This window comes from Typopeltis vanoorti, chromosome 3, assembly GCF_054136105.1.
Source record: "Typopeltis vanoorti isolate ZY-2024b chromosome 3, IOZ_Tvanoo_1.0, whole genome shotgun sequence".
Classification (NCBI taxonomy): Eukaryota; Metazoa; Arthropoda; class Arachnida; order Uropygi; family Thelyphonidae; genus Typopeltis; species Typopeltis vanoorti.
In genome coordinates this window covers 120579769-120597133 of record NC_143551.1, presented here as the reverse complement: position 1 = coordinate 120597133, position 17365 = coordinate 120579769, and the positions used below count along the sequence as shown (strand labels likewise).

The window sequence follows — 17365 nt, the reverse complement described above, 5'->3', positions numbered from 1 at the left end:
CTGATTCAGAATATATTCAGAAGAAATGTTTTCAACATCTAAGTATTCAAGAAAAAATGATCTCCATCCTCTTCAAAGTTACTTTCAAAAGAAAGATAATCTAGTTCTCTTTCCTATGTGACATCTTATTCCTGTTTGTATACCATAAACCTGTGTTCACAGACAAAAAAATTTTGCACATCATCCATCACTAAAATGGTGTGAAAATATTGTTAAGCAGCATCCATGCTATTTGTACTTTGATGGATAGCCTTCAAGTTATTGCATCATAGATAACATCTCCACCCACTGCCACAACCGAAATAAGAGTTTTGCTTGCTTAAATATTTGTATTTCACACTGTCTCTAGGTTATTCAAAAAATTCCAGTTCTCTTCAACTTAAAGAGGGTTCGATGAAATTAATGTGACCACATTTCTAGATTGGCGTTGATATTGGAATCCTTCGGAATGGCATTAAGTTAATAGAAGAAGCCATTCTAAGCACTATGAAACATGCATTCATATTTAAGGAGAGTTCTGAAGTTATCTTGCCATAACTGGAATTGGAATGATGGGTTAACCATGCCACATGTGGGGGCTTATCTTGAACTGCATGAACTAGCGTTTTTTATGCATATGTGTATACATACACATTTAAATATCATTCCATTTTAAAAGGATTCTGATAGCATGATATAACATCTTTGGTTTGGATTCATTGAATTTTAGTGTTGAGAGAATTTGAAATCTCATAATTCAAACTTAATTCGAATTGGAAATGGAATAACTTAATCATTCCAAAATATCTGTTACTGCTGATAATTATAAATCAGTAATTTTTACTCTTATGTATTAAAATTATGTTACAATACATATGTCACTTACAAATGATTTTTACCATATCAGAAAGAGAGAGAGAGGATATTTTACATTCTATAATTATACTCTCTCTGATGTCTTTGTAAACATTGGTTGATATTCTACTCAAAGCAGAATTTTTGGATCTTTTAGGTGACTGTTTCTTGTCATCAGAATGAAAAACATGCCACAGTGGGTGAGAATGTTTTAGGCCCAGGTTCACCAAAGAATCATCCAAAGTAACATTCAGTTGAGAACACATTACAGGCTGTTATGTGGGCAACTGATTGTGGTAGAGAGGAACTTCCAATGATGGTATCAGCCCTTTTTTTGTTTTTCATCTGTTACTATACTTTTTGGATGCTTTGCTCTACTTCTCCTGATCATTTTTACCCTCCTATATTCCAGACTATTATCACTGGGATCCATTGCCTTACTGCTCTTTGCTGTATGGTGTGACATTTGGGAAGGTGACAATTCTAGTAGACTTGCACTGCTTTAGCCTCTGCTTCAGCAAGTTTAGTGGTCCTGTACGGTCTAGTCAGGGTCATTTAGGCAGTGGACTCTCCTGCAAGGGTAAATGGTGTTGTAGTAAGTCATCCATGATCCAGGGATATGTTCAAAGCTTGCTTTAGTGCTGGTATTGCATCTGGAGCAGCCTAGCCATTCCACTTCAGAGTGCAGCCATTGCTTGATGGATAGTGAGCATCACATGTGGCTACATGGTAGGTGGGAGGGGCTGTAGTGCCACTCCTCTGTTTTTGTATAAGTCTTTCATCTCTTTATCAGGGTCCTCAACAACTCCAAACAAAGCATAGAAACCATTTCAGCATCAATAAGAAACAGAAAATGCCAAAGAGACAAATATGCCATATTTTTTTGTTGAGAAATATCTAAATGAATCTCTTTTCTGATGAAAAGATAGCCAAAGTACTGATGAAGCATGGCCTTCACACCACATTCAAACTCATCTTAAACTAGCAACTCTTATCCACTCGCCTAAGGATAAACTTCACCCTCTAGCACACCCTGAAGTGTATAAAGTTCCCTGTGACTGTGACTTGGCCTACTATGGGCAAACAGGAAGATCAGTTAACATCTGCCTGGAAGAACATAAAAGATACATTTGCTACTATTATTATAGCAAGTCAGGACTGGAAGACCGTGCTTTGGACACCCCTTCACACAATTAGATCGAAGAAAACAAATGTGCTGTTTAGAAGTTGTTACAGATCTGAAAAATTATTTTTTGAGTCAGCCATGGCTTTGAAAAATTTTCCTAACCTGAATAAATATTGTTGCATTAATTTGCCAAGAATTTGGGAGAATGTTATCTTAAGAGCAACTCCCACTTAGCTGTAATGTTTTTTTACAACATTAGAGGGTGCCAAAATACGACTTTAGATCTTTTGTCCATTACAATTGTATTGTTTCACTTACTGTCATGTATACAAGCTGCATTGTGCTCTGATGATGCTGATTTGAAATTCAGCGAAATATAAGCAATTAATAAAACATCTTTTGATAAAATTATTTGATATTGTTAATACCGTTAAAAATAAGTCGCGAATAACCGTCAACACCTAAACTTATCTGTTAGATGGAGAGTACTGTCATCTGCAAAGCTGTGGATAGGATTAGTGGTGATTGACAGTAGATCAATTATGTAAATGAGAAAGAGGTAGGTAATAGGACAGAGCTTTGAGGTACTTCTGTATTGGTGATGAATCTTGAAGAAAGGGAGCCGTCCACCATGACATGCAGCAAACAACCAGAGGGAAGCTAGCAACCCAACTACAGAGTGGCAGGTAGACCAAAGGGTGGCAGTTTGCTTAGCAGGTCTTCATGCCAGACATGATCAACAGCTCTGGAAATGTCAAGAGCAATGACACAAGTTTCTGAACCTTTCCATCACACATGCCCAGTGATGAATGATGTACAAGGGAGGATGGTGCTGAAAAGTTCTGATAAACACCTAGAACAAAAATGATATTAAAGCAACTTGATATAATCACAAGAAAGAACATATCTTAAAACCCTTTTAATCCCCATGTTCTATCAAATTATAATAATTTTTTCTTTTTCTTTTAGGATATATAAGAAACAACAGAGGTTTTTAAGAAATTCGAAGACATGGATTGCAGGCTGTCATCAAGTTTTTTGTGCTGCAAGAAAAGTCTGAAACTGCAATTCTCCAAACTTTGTGTGAGACTTTTGGGGACTGTACTCCAGGATATACAACAGTTGCCAGATGGGTAACCAAGTTTAAAACTGGACGTCCTGAGATAACCAACATCCTCAGATCAGGAAGACCTTCCACAGTGATCGCACCTGAAAACATTGATGTAGTGCATGCTATGATCCTTGATGTTAGACGAATGCTGGCCAAAAACATTGCAAAGACTCTGGGGACATTCAGGGAACAAGTTGAGGTCATTATCCATCAACATCTAGGCATGCAGAGGCTCTCAGCAAAGGAGTCCCCAAATGTTTGAATGCCAATAAAAGAGAGAACGTGTGCTGTCATCTCAAGGGATTTTGGATAATTTCTGAGAAATCAAGTGCAAATTTTTTGGCTCGTATTGTGACTTTTAATGAAACATGGAGTGGAGACACAAAAGTTCTCTATGGCCAAAGAGTGTGGAGTTCTCTGTCAAGAAAAAGTTTATGATGAACTATAATGTGCTGGTAATTATAACGTACTTAGGAGGCATCATGAAGCAGTGTATCTCTTCTAGGTCTGGCTTCCACTAATGAGACCTCAGTAAAGGTCAAAAACTGATCTGTGTAGTGGCCCTTCACATAATGCATAGCATTATACACATCCAAAAGGGTGTGTGTGCTTTGCATTATGAGACACTAAGGCAGTGTTTCTCAACCTTCTTTCACGTGTCCCCCATTTTTTAATATTAGTTTTTTTGTGCCCCCCCCCCCTGCAATTCTTGTATTGAGACACATAATCCATAAAAATTAGCAAAACAACAACAACTAGGAATTAATTAAAATTTTTAAATATTCATACAAATTTAAATGCATCATCAAAACTTTTGAAAATTGTATTGATTTGGCATCACTGCACAGACCGTTGAATCGTATTGGCATTTCGGAAACATTCACGATTTCATCATGGGGAAATCTCGAATGTTCTGGAAATACATCTGCAAGTATAAATAAGGCTTGAAATGGCAAGACAGCATTTACAATTTAAATTTGTAACACTACAACAGTGAGAAGCTGATGGTCAGCATTATTTTACTCTTATTCGCAACGACTATGATACACGCTATAAAAACAATCTTTTCTAGTGTAGAAAAATGGATACATTTTTAACTGGACATAAGCGGGCATCTGACGACTGTGAAGTATTGATGTGAACAAATTCAGGTTCGCAGAATATCATTCCAAAAGTAAAATCAAGAAAGTATGCAGCAAAATATTTAGATTGTGAAATGATGATGAAGAAAGACTACTGTGTGTTATTTGTTTGAAAATTTTGGCTGCAGATAGCGCGAAACCGAATTAACTTAAGACATTTCATAAGGAAACACTTCATAAGGAGTATGTTAACAAACCTCTAGAGGTCTTTGCTGCCAAACTGAAATGTTTTGAAAAGCAAAAACTAGCATTAAAAAATCTTTGTAAATGAAAAAGCTTTACTAGATTCTTACAAAGCTGCATATGAAATAGCTAGGTGCAAGAGCTCCATACTATCGGAGAAGACCTAATTCTGCCAGCTGCGATTGATATTGTGGAAACTATGCTTGGAGAAAGTTTTACTAAACAACTACAGTGCATACCTCTATCAAATGATACTGTTGCTTGGTGAATTGGTGATATATCATGCAGCAACAACATTTAATTGCTTATGTTCAATTTTGCAATAGATTATCAGCAGTTGAAGAGTTATTGTTTTGTAAACCAATAGAAAGAAGAGCCACAGCACTGAATTGTTCAAAACATTGGACAATTTTATATGCAAGGCAAACATACAGTGGAAAAATTGTGTTGGAATTTGCACTGGTGGTGCTCAAGTTATGTCTGGAAGGCTTAAAAGTTTACAAGCCCTTGAGGGAAAAATCCCCACAATGTATTTGGGCACATTGCATGATTCATTCATAGAGAAGCTCTTGCTGCAAAGGAAATGAGTCCTGGTCTAAACATCATGTTAACAACAGTTATAACCATGGTGAGTTATATAAAAATGAGACCCTTAAAATCAAGATTGTTTTCTGAACTTTGCAAAGACATGGCTGGAGTGGAACATTCAGCATTACTGTTTTGCTGTGAGACAAGATGGTTATCACAGGGAAAATGTTTACAATGTGTTTATGAATTAAGAGATGAAATAGCAATTTTCTTGGAAGAGGAAAATCATGAAGAAGCAGAGAAGTTTAGAGACCACTTTATTTGTGATGAAATTGAGCTACTTGGTGGACATATTTGAGAAACTAAATATTAAATGGGTGAGCAGAAATCCGCACGCCGCACATCCACATTCATACCAGCGACGTTTCTCCATAAATGTTTGGGCTGGAGTCCTACATGACCATTTGATTGGCCTATACCTTCTGCCAGCATGACTGAATGGGAGAACGTGCCTTGTATTTCTACAAGAGGTCTTGCCAGAATTACTGAACCCTGTTCCAGCAAACATTCAAACATGTAAGTGGTTCCAACACGACGGAGCGCCACCCCCATTTCAGAGTGGATGTGCTGAATGCATTGGATGCAACATTTCTAGGATGATGGATTGGTTGGGGTGGTCCAATCACTTGGCTGCCATGAGCGCCCGATCTCTCATGTCTGGACTTTTTCCTATGGGCCATATGGAAAGCCTGATCTACGATAGCCCCATCGATTCCAATGAGGACCTTGTTGCCAGGATTTCTATTGCCGCTGCCACTGTACGAGAAATGCCTGGTGCTTTCGCCAATTACTACATGGAAGGTGTGAAGCCTGCATTAATGTTGGTGGTTGCTCTTTTGAGCAGTTTCTTTAATTTATGTTCTGTAATTTCTGCAATTGTTTCAAATCTCTGTCATTCTTATGTTTCTTCATTTCCTGACACAGTAGTTGCTAACCCCTAGTGCTTCACTGCTTGAGTTCGGACCATGCATTGTATGATGAAAAGTGCTTGTTTAGGTGTGTTCTATTCACCCCTTAAAGTTTGGCCCAAGAGTTCTGAATCACCCTGTGTGTGTGTGTGTGTGTGTGTGTGTGTGTGTGTGTGTGTGTGTGTGTGTACAGAGACGATCTGAATTACATTTCACATAGTATGCTGAAGAGACAATGATTTAATCAATGGTTATTCCATTGGCCTGACCTCTAGTGAAAATAAAATTACAATAAATAAATGAAATGAAATAAATTAACTACATCAAAGCAATATTCTATTTAAGGCAACATCAGAGAAACATTCTTTCATATAGATAGTTTTGTTACAGTAAAAATGTCCTAATTTAACATGACAACTGTTATATTAAATTTAGGATCCTGGATTACCTATGGTCCTATTTATAATTAACTCTTAGGGAGAAAGGTTAAGTGGGTAGGTAGACTATGTGCCTTCTACGTGCTTGGGATTTTTAGGCCATCATTATTGTTAAGATTAGGGTGATTGATAAGAATTTCACAGGCCTCCTTAAATTTACTTATTCTACCCACTTAACTCTTTCTCCCTAAGAGTTAATTTTAAATAGAACCATAGGTAATCCAGGATCCTAAATCTAATATAACAATTGTCGTGTTAAATTAGGACATCATTTTTACTGTAACAAAACTATCTATATGAAAGGATGTTTCTTTGATGTTGTCTTAAATAGATTATAGCTTTGATGTAGTTAATTTCATTTATTTATTGTAATTTTATTTTATTTTCACTAGAGGTCAGGCCACTAGAATAGCCATTGACCAAATCACTGTCACTGTATATATGCTTATACTCCAGATGATGACCTTCATATGAAGGTCGAAACATCGGAAAATTAAATAATTACTTATAACACAGTTGTAGAGTCCATAATTTGTGTACAATGAATGCTGATCACCATGTAACACTAAAGGAAAAGAGGATGAAATGTCATTCCAGCTAGGGCACTGCCCAGTTAAACAAGCCTATATGTAATTCTCATGGAAAGGCTTAGACGTTGGTTATGCATTTTTACTAAATAGCTTAAGGAAATTACAATGTATGGCATCCCTTATCTGCTCTACTAAAGACCTACCTGGTGTATACCGGGTCCCTTGCAGCTGTAAGCTGTCCTACTTTTGCCAAACAGGCAGAGCAGCTAATATCAGAATTTTGGAACACAAGGAACCACATCCAGTTTCACCAGTACAGCCACTCTGGTCTTGCCGACCATGTGCTGGATACCTGCCATAGAATACGGTGGAAGAGAGCCACGATAATATACCATAGTAAATTCAAATACGAAAGGCTTTTCATGGAATCAGCCTCAGCCCTAAGAAACAATCCAAACCTCAACAGATTTTGGTGCATGAGACTGCCCCAAATTTGGGAAACCTACATCAGAAGAACCTTCAGCCCAATCGCCCAAGAATACCAATATTGCCCGTTAGGGGAAACCATTAGGACTTTTAGGAGAAAGAATAGCTTCCTGCTTCGTCCTGTTTGTTGTGCTTACGTGCACGTGTCTTGCTTTTAAGTTTCTGTGAAAATGGCAACGTGATGTTGCCAAAATATTGGAAGTGCATTAAAATTTATTTTAATGTATATCCTAGTATACGTTGTAATTTCCTTAAGCTATTTAAAAAAGCCTATATGTAGGCCGTCATAAATTGAATCCTAATTTCTCATAGGTTGCATTCTTGGAAATACAATTTTAACTAAAATCACATAACGATATATGAACTTTTTGTTTATTCTTTAAAATGGTAGCTTATCTTGGGATGAGATATCAGAATCTTGAAGGCATGGTTCCATCACTTTCATTCCAGATTCATGAAGATTAAAATTTCATCTTTCTCTTCTAACATTATTGCTTTCTGCTTCTTTAAGTTTTTCATATTCTCGAATTCCCTCCTTCTGGACATTTTTGAGGACATGTGTTGACCGTACTGTAAATTTTAATTAAACTGACAATGAGGCAAACCACAGGTGAAATCCCTCTGCACCTGCAAATCAGTTGAGTTACATAGTGATGCTGTTTGTGTGTGTGTAATGCAAGTATGTATATAGTATTTTGTGATATAAAAATTAGTTATTAGATAAAAACAACAAAAAAAACATGCTGATTCAGTTATTATAAATCTTTTATATTGTTAATGTTTTATTCTCAGTTTATGCTCTGTGTCTGTCAGGCAACAACCTATTGTTGAAGTATACCAATCCCAATTTCCTCATTTCTGTGACCCAGTAATTCATGTAGTCATAATGGAATGTTCTTACCATTTGAAAACATGGGGATCATAAAGCAAGGGTCTACTGTATTTCTTATCACTGGAAGAGTAAGAAAATTGTTGTAATTTACCTGGTAGTGATTAGGTAAATTAATGATTTTGGATTTGATTATGTGAAAATATGAAGGCATATGGCATTCATATTTTGAAATCATAATACCCATATTCCTGTTTATTTACAGGATGTATTGTTAGGGATTGTCCAAGTGAGAAGTTAATATTTTGAATTATTATTATTACAGTAATCTCCATGGAGTCAAATAGATTCATAGGATGCCCACTCAACCAGCAACATGTCTGTTATATTGAACTCTGAAATCATTTACACTGCCCACAATCACAGCGCATTCTAACAATGTATTCCACTGATTAATGATTCTCTGTCTAAAAAATCTACTTCTTACATCCTTCTTTATACAACTTCCAGTGATGTCCTTTTATTCTCCCCATCTTACTGTCCACTCTTTTTATAATTCCTTCTCTATTATTCTGGTAAAATTCCTTAACCAACTTAATGGCCTCCATATCTCCTATCTGTAATCCACATTCCCTCAACTGCTCTGTATAACGAAAACCCCAAAGTGTCTATCACTTTGGTCATTCATCTTTCAGTCTTATATAGTGTTTCACATCACAAAGAAAACCAGGATATTAGGTGTTGACCATTCGGTTTACATGTTCTATCCATTTTTGTTTAGTTTTTCTTCTATTGATTTTGTTTTTAGTTCTTTGCAGTTCTCATAAATCTCATTTCACTTGTTTTTATTCTTTGTTTATCTTGTTTGTTTATTGCCCAAATTTCACTGTCATATAATAATGTGGACACTGCTAAAGTATTGTATATTTTCAAGTGTGTGTTAAAAAAGTGTTTCTTTTTGTACTATATTTGGATTGCGTGTTCTATTTATCAGTCCTATAATCTATAAAAAATTTTAAGTTTTTAATTTTGTCTTTTTCTCCTTCATATGATATTTCACATCCAAGATAACTGAAAGTATTTATCTGTTCTATTATTTTATTATTAATAACTATTTTACTTCTAACTGGAGTTTGTCCACAAAATGCCTTCATTTTAGTTTTATCTATGGATATTTTCATCTGATTTTCATCAGATACTTTAGTTTTATCTATGGATATTTTCATTCCAAACTGTTCTATTATAACATTTAAATTATATGTTGCTCTTTGTAAATTGTCTTCCTTATCTAATATTATTACCTGATCATCTGCAAATAATAGTGCATTTATTTTGTTATTCCAAGAAATTTCTATACTTTGATTGTTTAAGGTGTTCCACTGTATTAATATTTCATTAATATAAATATTGAAAAGTGTTGGAGACAAAGAACATCCATGTCTTACTCCTAGATTTATAGATTGTTTTTCAGACATTTTTTATTTTTATTTCATTATCTTTGTATATATTCAATATTGCACATAGTAAAATATTAGCTGTATTTATTCTTTGTAATATATCAAACAGTATATATCTTTTTACTTTGTCAAATACTTTTTCGTAATCTATAAAAAAAAAAAAAAAACTATAAACCAAAAAAAAAAAAAAAAAAGTTTCTAAATTAAATTCTCTGTCCGCACGGTTAGCCAAGTGGTTACGTGCTCTGCAACCATATGCCTGGGAAAGGAGTGTCCTGCATTCGATTCTCGTCACTGATGTAAGGAGCTAAGGATCTTTCTCAGACATAGCCAAGTTAGCCGGTCTTGGGCATGGACTGCAGGACTTTTCTCCCCAGTTTATCTGGAATTTTTCTCCCCCAAAGCAGGCAAACTGGTCTTAAGAACACAACTCCTCACAGACAATTACACATGGTTGAGCGTGGGGGTAATGACCCACCTTGTAGTGAGTTATGAAACCCAGAAATGGGAGGCCAAGGCTCTACATGGGGCTGTAGTGCCAAAGAAGAAGAAATTAAATTCTCTTCTTTTTTCTATAAGTAGTTTTAAACAAAAAGCTGCATTCATTGTAGAGTGTCCTTTTCTAAATCCATTTTGACATTCTAATAATATTTTTTCAATGTATTCAATAAACTAATACCTCTGTAATTATCAGGTTTTGTTTTATCCTCTTTTTTAAATATTATTATTATTATGCGATACCTCCAGGGAGTCCAAAGACTCATCGAGGGAGAGTGTGCCAACAGCATCGAACGATTAATTAACCACCTTTTTCAACTACTAACCGCGCTCAAACTTGTTTAACTTTTTGCGTGAGCTATTAGTAGCAAAGGTTCTACCAATTGACCAACCTTTGCTGGCAAAAAAATTAGCAGGCACCGGTGGGATATTACTATACTTGTATTCCATTCCATTCTATTCGTATTTATCCATTTGTTTATATTTTATTTTAAAATTTTAATAATCTCTGATGAAATTTTTTTCCAGCAAATTTATACAGTTCTGAGTTTATCTCATCTCCTGCTGATTTGTCATTTTTTATTTTACTTAGATTGTCCTTTAATTCTTTCATTGGTATTCTATTGTTTACAGCATTTTGTAAGTTATTTTGATGTTATTTATGGTGGTGTAATTTTTGATGGTGTAATTTTTTTGATGTTAGTGTTATCTATCCAAAGATCTGTGAAGTAATCCAAGAATTCTTTTACATCTATTTTGCAATTTAGCCGGTAGATTTGCAGTTTCTTTTATATCTGCCTTTCATACGTTTTAGTATTTTATATGCATTGTATTTTGTATATGTCATTTTCTAGATATGATACATATTTTTCCTGGCTTTCTCTGTGTCTCTTTCTGCTTTCTATTTTGGCTATTGCTCATCTTTTTTTTATATTCAATTTCATCTTGTTTGATCTTCTTGGCTTTTGCTACTTAACCATCTTTTAAAGGCCAGCTTTTTATTTTCAATTATTGTTTTTATTTCATCCCATATAGGTAATTTTTTATTTTGATGATATTTTTTGTGTGTTCCTATTTTCATATGCTGCTGATGTAATAATTTCTTTTATATTATTCCATTCTTTCTCAATGTCTTCATTTTCTTTGTATTTTTTCTAAGTAGTTATTAATCCTCTGTTGGTATAAATTTCTTATACTTGAATCATTTAGTAGTCTTACTTTGTATTTAGATTTTGTTTCTCTAGTTTATTTTTTTGTATTTTTTGTAACCAGTTTGGTGGAAAACCTTAGTTTTGCCTGCACTAAATAGTGATCCGTGTAGATTTCTAGCCCTCTTCTGACTTTAACATCCAGGAAGAGGTTTGCTTCTTTTTCATTTGCTATGAAGTAGTCTGTTATTGGTTTTTGTCCTCTTGCACACCATGTATATTTTTATGTTTGTAGAATGTATTCATTATTTTTATATTGCTATAATATTATATAATCAATGAGTCTCTTTCCATTTTTGTTTGATTTGGTTGGTTCTCCAAATTTTTCTATATTATTATCAATTTTTTCATTCCTATTCCGGCATTAAGATCTCTGACTATAATTATATGGTCTGTTTTATTTAACTTTTCATATATTCTTTATAGCTGTTTGTAAAAGTAATAATTTTCTTCTTCTTCTTCTTTTCCTTCTTCAAGGGTATCACACTCCAACAACGATTAAATGTTCTTTATTTAATTTTAATCACACTTCTAATATTCTTTCATTTCAGTATGCATAATGAATTATTTTTGCTTTGATTGATTTATGGATCTAAATCATTACACCAGCTTTTGCACATATTTATTTGTCCGCTCCACTTTGCTATATATGATATGATAATTAGTTGTTTCTTTTTTTGTTTCTGTAAGAACTGCATATTTCTATATTTTCATCATTTAAAATTTTATCTAATTCTTCTTTATGTGCTGTGCTTCTAATATTCATGTAGCATATTTCTCCACGTTTTTCATTTTCCAAAGTTTCTTAACCTTTTCCAGTTTGCGGTCTTTTCCCATGTTTTCTGTCCGATTTGGATTTTGTTGAGACTTCAAAGTAACATGCGTTTCCCTATGTCAAGTTACTAGCATGATAAGTATCCCAGTGGTGGGGTTTCCACCTTATGGTAACTAAGCTTGCCTTTTTTTTTTTTTTTTTAGTAGATAGTGAAAGGAAAGAGTCATCCCCCTCGCCTTCGAATTGCTCTAATAGCACTGCAGGTGGGGGAGTAAGAAGTAAGAGAGAGTAGAGGAAAGAAGAGTAGAAAACCAGTCTACAAGTACGATATACCAAGTGTATATTGTAGGAAGTAAGATTAGGTCTAGCTTGGGTATCTCGGGTTATCTAGAATATAAACCAATTGGAAAGAGAAGGCCAGGTAGACCTCAAAAAAAAATATTAGATGGATAATGACCAGAATAGACCAATTTGGTCTATATCCATAATTAGCATTATGATGATGAAAACTAGATGACAAATTTGAGCACAATAGTCCGTGTGTGGTCATACTAGTGCCTTATATAAAGTCACCACCACCACCACCACCTTATACTTACATATCAGTATAGTTTTTATCATATCAGCAATACAATGTGCAGTATTTGCAACATTTGTCATTTGTCCTCAGAACTTGTCCATGGTCTACTATGAATCCCAAGATTCTGAAGCACAGTTCCACCAATACAATACATAGATTAATATCTTTTCACTCTAAAGTGTAACACTTTACATTTATTAATATTAAAACTAACACTCTACTCATCTGTCTAAGCTAAAAGTCCATTCAAATCTTCCTGTAAAGAATTAATATCAGCAGTCCAAGCTAAAAGTCCATTCAAATCTTCCTGTATAGAATTAATATCAGCAATACTCCCCTGAAAATTCTGTCTAATTTTGCATCATCGAACATTTGAAGATCCCCAGTTAAACCACATTTCTTGCAAAATCCAAGAAAAGCACTGCATATGAATCTTCCTTATCCAACGAATCCATTACCTTATTATAAAATGTAAGCAGATTGCTAAAATAGGACCTGCCCTTCACAAATCCATGCTGGCCTTCCATAATGGCCTAGAACCATGCTTATGGGGAGGTATTATTTTGCCTTCTTTCCACCCATTAGGAACCTTCCCCACTGCAAGACTTTCATGAAATAACTAGGTCAAGGGCATAGCTTTATCTAGGTCAAGGGCTCTTTATGGAATCTCTAACTCATTTTTTAGAAAATGAAGCCATGAATGTGACATGTTTATTGTTGATTCCTGGAAAAGCTAGAGGTGTAAGTCAGCCTGAGAAAAGATATCAGATCTTAACTGGAGGCTGGGCTATGTTTTGGTAGTATTAAACTTCACTGGAGAATGGCAAGGAAACCACTGTTTAAGGCATAGCTATAGAAGAGACATTGAAGTTTGTCTCATTTCAGCACTCTGAAGTTTGTCGAATGAAGAAAAGGAATGTAATATGGTATTTCAGCAAAACTATATGGGATTTATGCTTAGTAAGAGAATGTTTTTATTATACATGTTGCAGTGTAGACTGAGAGTAAAACTGGAGTGTTTGAGTCAAGTCTCTTGAGATGTGCTCAGTGTTGTTTTTACTGCTTTGGCATGCTTGCAGAAGCAAGGCTTGGATAGCTGTGGAAAGTTTTGTTTGGTTATCAAGTAAATTATAATAGACAAATTCTTGTTTTAACCCTTCATCAAGGCATAAGCAAACAACCTTTCCATGTGAAGTATCTTCATGACTGCAACTTGTATGCAGACTACAAGCTCCACCTTTCATTTTGAACATACAATAACAGAAACTGGGATCTTCAACAATGAAATGTGTGAAATGAAATACATGATGTAAAGTGTCATGGTCGAACTGCAGTAAGATTCCAGTAACAATAACTTTAACAAGAGTAAAAAAAAAAGAATTAAATTCATTCTGCAATTTGTGAAGAATAAGTATTTCCCATAGAGGGATACTTTTAGTGCATTGTTTCTATTTAAATTCATTTGGTGTAGCAAGGTCTCACAACTCTCTTTGAATAGACGTTCCAAGAGATTATTACTTTTATGGAGAACCTTAATTTTCTTTCAAAGAACTCTGTTTTGTCATGATAGTATGCACTACAGCTTCCTATTGCTCTGGCTCAAACATTCAGACTTCATGTAGTCTAAATATTCATCACGATGCACAGCTGGAGATCTGCCTCTTTGACCAAGATATGATAATTCACACGGGCATGGAATGTGATACACTCTAGGGTGGGCTAAAGGTGGAAGTTTATCTTTAGCTGAACTAAGAAAAGTAGATATCTTGTTGATAAGACAGAAGGACATTTCTAGGCCAACAGAATACTTTGGCTGTACTTTCAGAATTTCCTTTAATATAGGGAATGGTGACATGATGGACCACCTTATATCAATATTTTGGTAAGATGCAGATGAAAGGGAAACTCTTTATTTGACATACGATTTGGTAAAGCCATTAGTAAGGAGGGTGGACTTGATGTGATTTATTTCTTGGGAGAGTAGCATTTCAGTGGAACAGAGAGAATGTGCTCGATGTACCCAGAGTCTTAATTTTTCCAGATTTTTGACAATTATGATGGTATGAAAGAGGATGAATGTGAAGTTTAGTATGGGTTTCTTTCAAAAAACTGAGAAATGAAGCTACCATCTGATTGATGTAGTACTAAGCACTTGACAAAGCACTACATGATATTTCTTCAGGTGTTGCTAAACTGGGTTCAGTTCCAAATAGTACAAATACTTTCCAAAGCCAAACCCCCCTCTGAATTTGTGTTATCCAGAAATGAAGGACTCTCCCTCCCCCATAATAATAATTTTATTATTACAAAGGCATACAAAGGAAAAACAGTAGTAGTTCAAGATTGAAATGAATACTACAGAAAAGTAACTTCAGTGCTACAAGACTACTTGTCATCTTCTTGCTAATGTTAATGACAATTTAGATTAGGAAATTAAATGCTCTTATAGATAATGTTTTTAATTGGAAAGAAGAAATTCAAGTACTGCCGTGGGCATTTTCCTCATATATATATATATATATATATATATATATGGATTACCAATATATATGATATCAGAGCTTTATCTTTGCCCAGGTGATCTCCTTTTTTTCCCTATATATTCTGTCCTTATTTACAAATATTCCTTTCAATGAAACATTTAACTTCCTCAAGCATGATTTTTCAATAGATATTGTCAGTCTATTTGACTTCACTCTGGCTACTTCACATTCCAAAACATGCTTTACCAAGAAATTGAAGGTACATAAAGGGGTAATTTCCTCTCCTACACTAGCTAACTATGTAATGGAATGATTTGAACAACAAATGCTGACCATCCTTATGGTACAGATATGTTGTTGATGTTTTTGTAGTTTCATATAGATCTAGAAGAGTTTGTCAGTAAGAAGAGAATAATTGTATTGTTTTTTTAAATCTCCTGTTACTTTGTCAACCAGATTCCTTCATTTCTCAGTTTTTAGGAAGAAACATACTCAACTTCACATTCATCCTCTTTCACACCATCATAATTGTGAAAAATCTATTATTAAGACTAGTACATTGAGCACACTCTCTCTTTGCTCCACTGAAATGTTGATATCCTAAAAAATAAATCATACAGAGTTCACCTGCCTTACTAATGGCTTTACTGAATTGTATATCAATAAGATAATTATAGTTTTCCTGTCATCTGCCTCTCATTGTAATAGTGATATAGAGGTGTTCTGTCATGTCTCCATTCCCTATCGTAAAGACATCTTGGAAGATATAGCCAAACTCTTTAGATCTGTTAGACAACAAATGTCCTTCCATCCTATCAACAAGATATCTGTTTTCTAAACTACCTCCTTTAGCTGACCCTGGAGTGTATCAAATTCTTTGCCAGTATGGATTATCATATTATGGTCAAATAAGTAGATCTGCAGCTGTGCATCATGATGAAACATTTAGACCACATTAAATTCCATGAGCCAGAGCAATTGGGACTTGTGGGGCACACTATCACTACCAGACATAGAATTGTTTGGAAGAAAATTAAGGTTCTTCATAAAAGTAATAATCTCTTGGAATGTTCATAGAAAAAGAATTGTGAGACTTTGCTACATCGCCTGAATTTAAATAGAAATGATAGATTAAAATTATTTCTCTTATGGGAAATAGTTCTTCACAAATTCCAGAATTAATTTAAATTAATTTTTATTTTAATGTATGTATATATATATTTGTAAATCTCTTGAAGTTAGTTACTGGAACCTTAATGTAACTAGACCATGATATACATCAAGTTTGCGCATTTCATTGTTGAATATTATTATTATTATTATTTGACACCTCCAGGGAGTCCAAAGACTCATCGAGGGAGAGTGTGCCAATAGCATAGAATGATTGAACCACTTCCAACTACTAACTGCACTTAACTTTTTGTGCAAGCCATTAGTAGCAGAGGCTCTACCAATCGACCAACCTTTGCTGGCAATCAGAGGTAGCACGTGCATAGGTACTGCGGAACTGCAGCACCCCCAATTTTCTCAATATATAAATATATTTATTAATTTATTTATATTTGCTTGTAATATTTAATTTTATCATCAACTATCCTATACAATTCTCTTATTTTGTATAAAAAATAATAAAAATCCATGTTGTAGCACTTAGGAGGGTGAAGGACGCTAGCAGCACTGTGTTTATCAGTGTCATATTGCTAGTATTTTCTACACATGCAAGCATATGCACGTCATTGTGAGATGTGAGCTATTAGCGTAATGTGGCACTGTCCGTTGCACAGTTCCACTGTTGTTTATATGCAGTTTGCGCCAGTAGTAGAGTGTTTGTAGTACTTATCATGTTTAATCTATCTCTTTAACTATTTCGACATTACAATTAAAGACATAACATTTGTTATAGTTTTTTGTTTTAGAACAGTATTGGGGTTATGATAATGGATTTTATTTTTAAGTAATTTTGAATTATACTAAACTGTATAATTTTATTGATAATAAACAATATTTTTTCATGTTTAATTTTTTTTTTTGAAATTTGTACCATAATTTTGATATTTTATCCAAACACATATATACAGTGTGTATGTATATTTTGAAAGCTGCAACACCCTTACGATTTCAAGCCACGAGCTGCCACTGCTGGCAATATATATAGGTTTCTCTTCTTGTCTACTTTGGAAGTCATACTGA

At 34.5% G+C, this 17365-nt stretch overlaps 1 protein-coding gene across 3 annotated transcripts in view; it reads left to right on the top strand.

Annotated features, from left to right (window-relative positions):
- Nucleotides 1-17365, top strand: part of LOC150108520 (F-BAR domain only protein 2) — a 521764-nt gene that overhangs the window by 230367 nt on the left and 274032 nt on the right. The gene's annotated exons all lie outside the window — the stretch shown is intronic.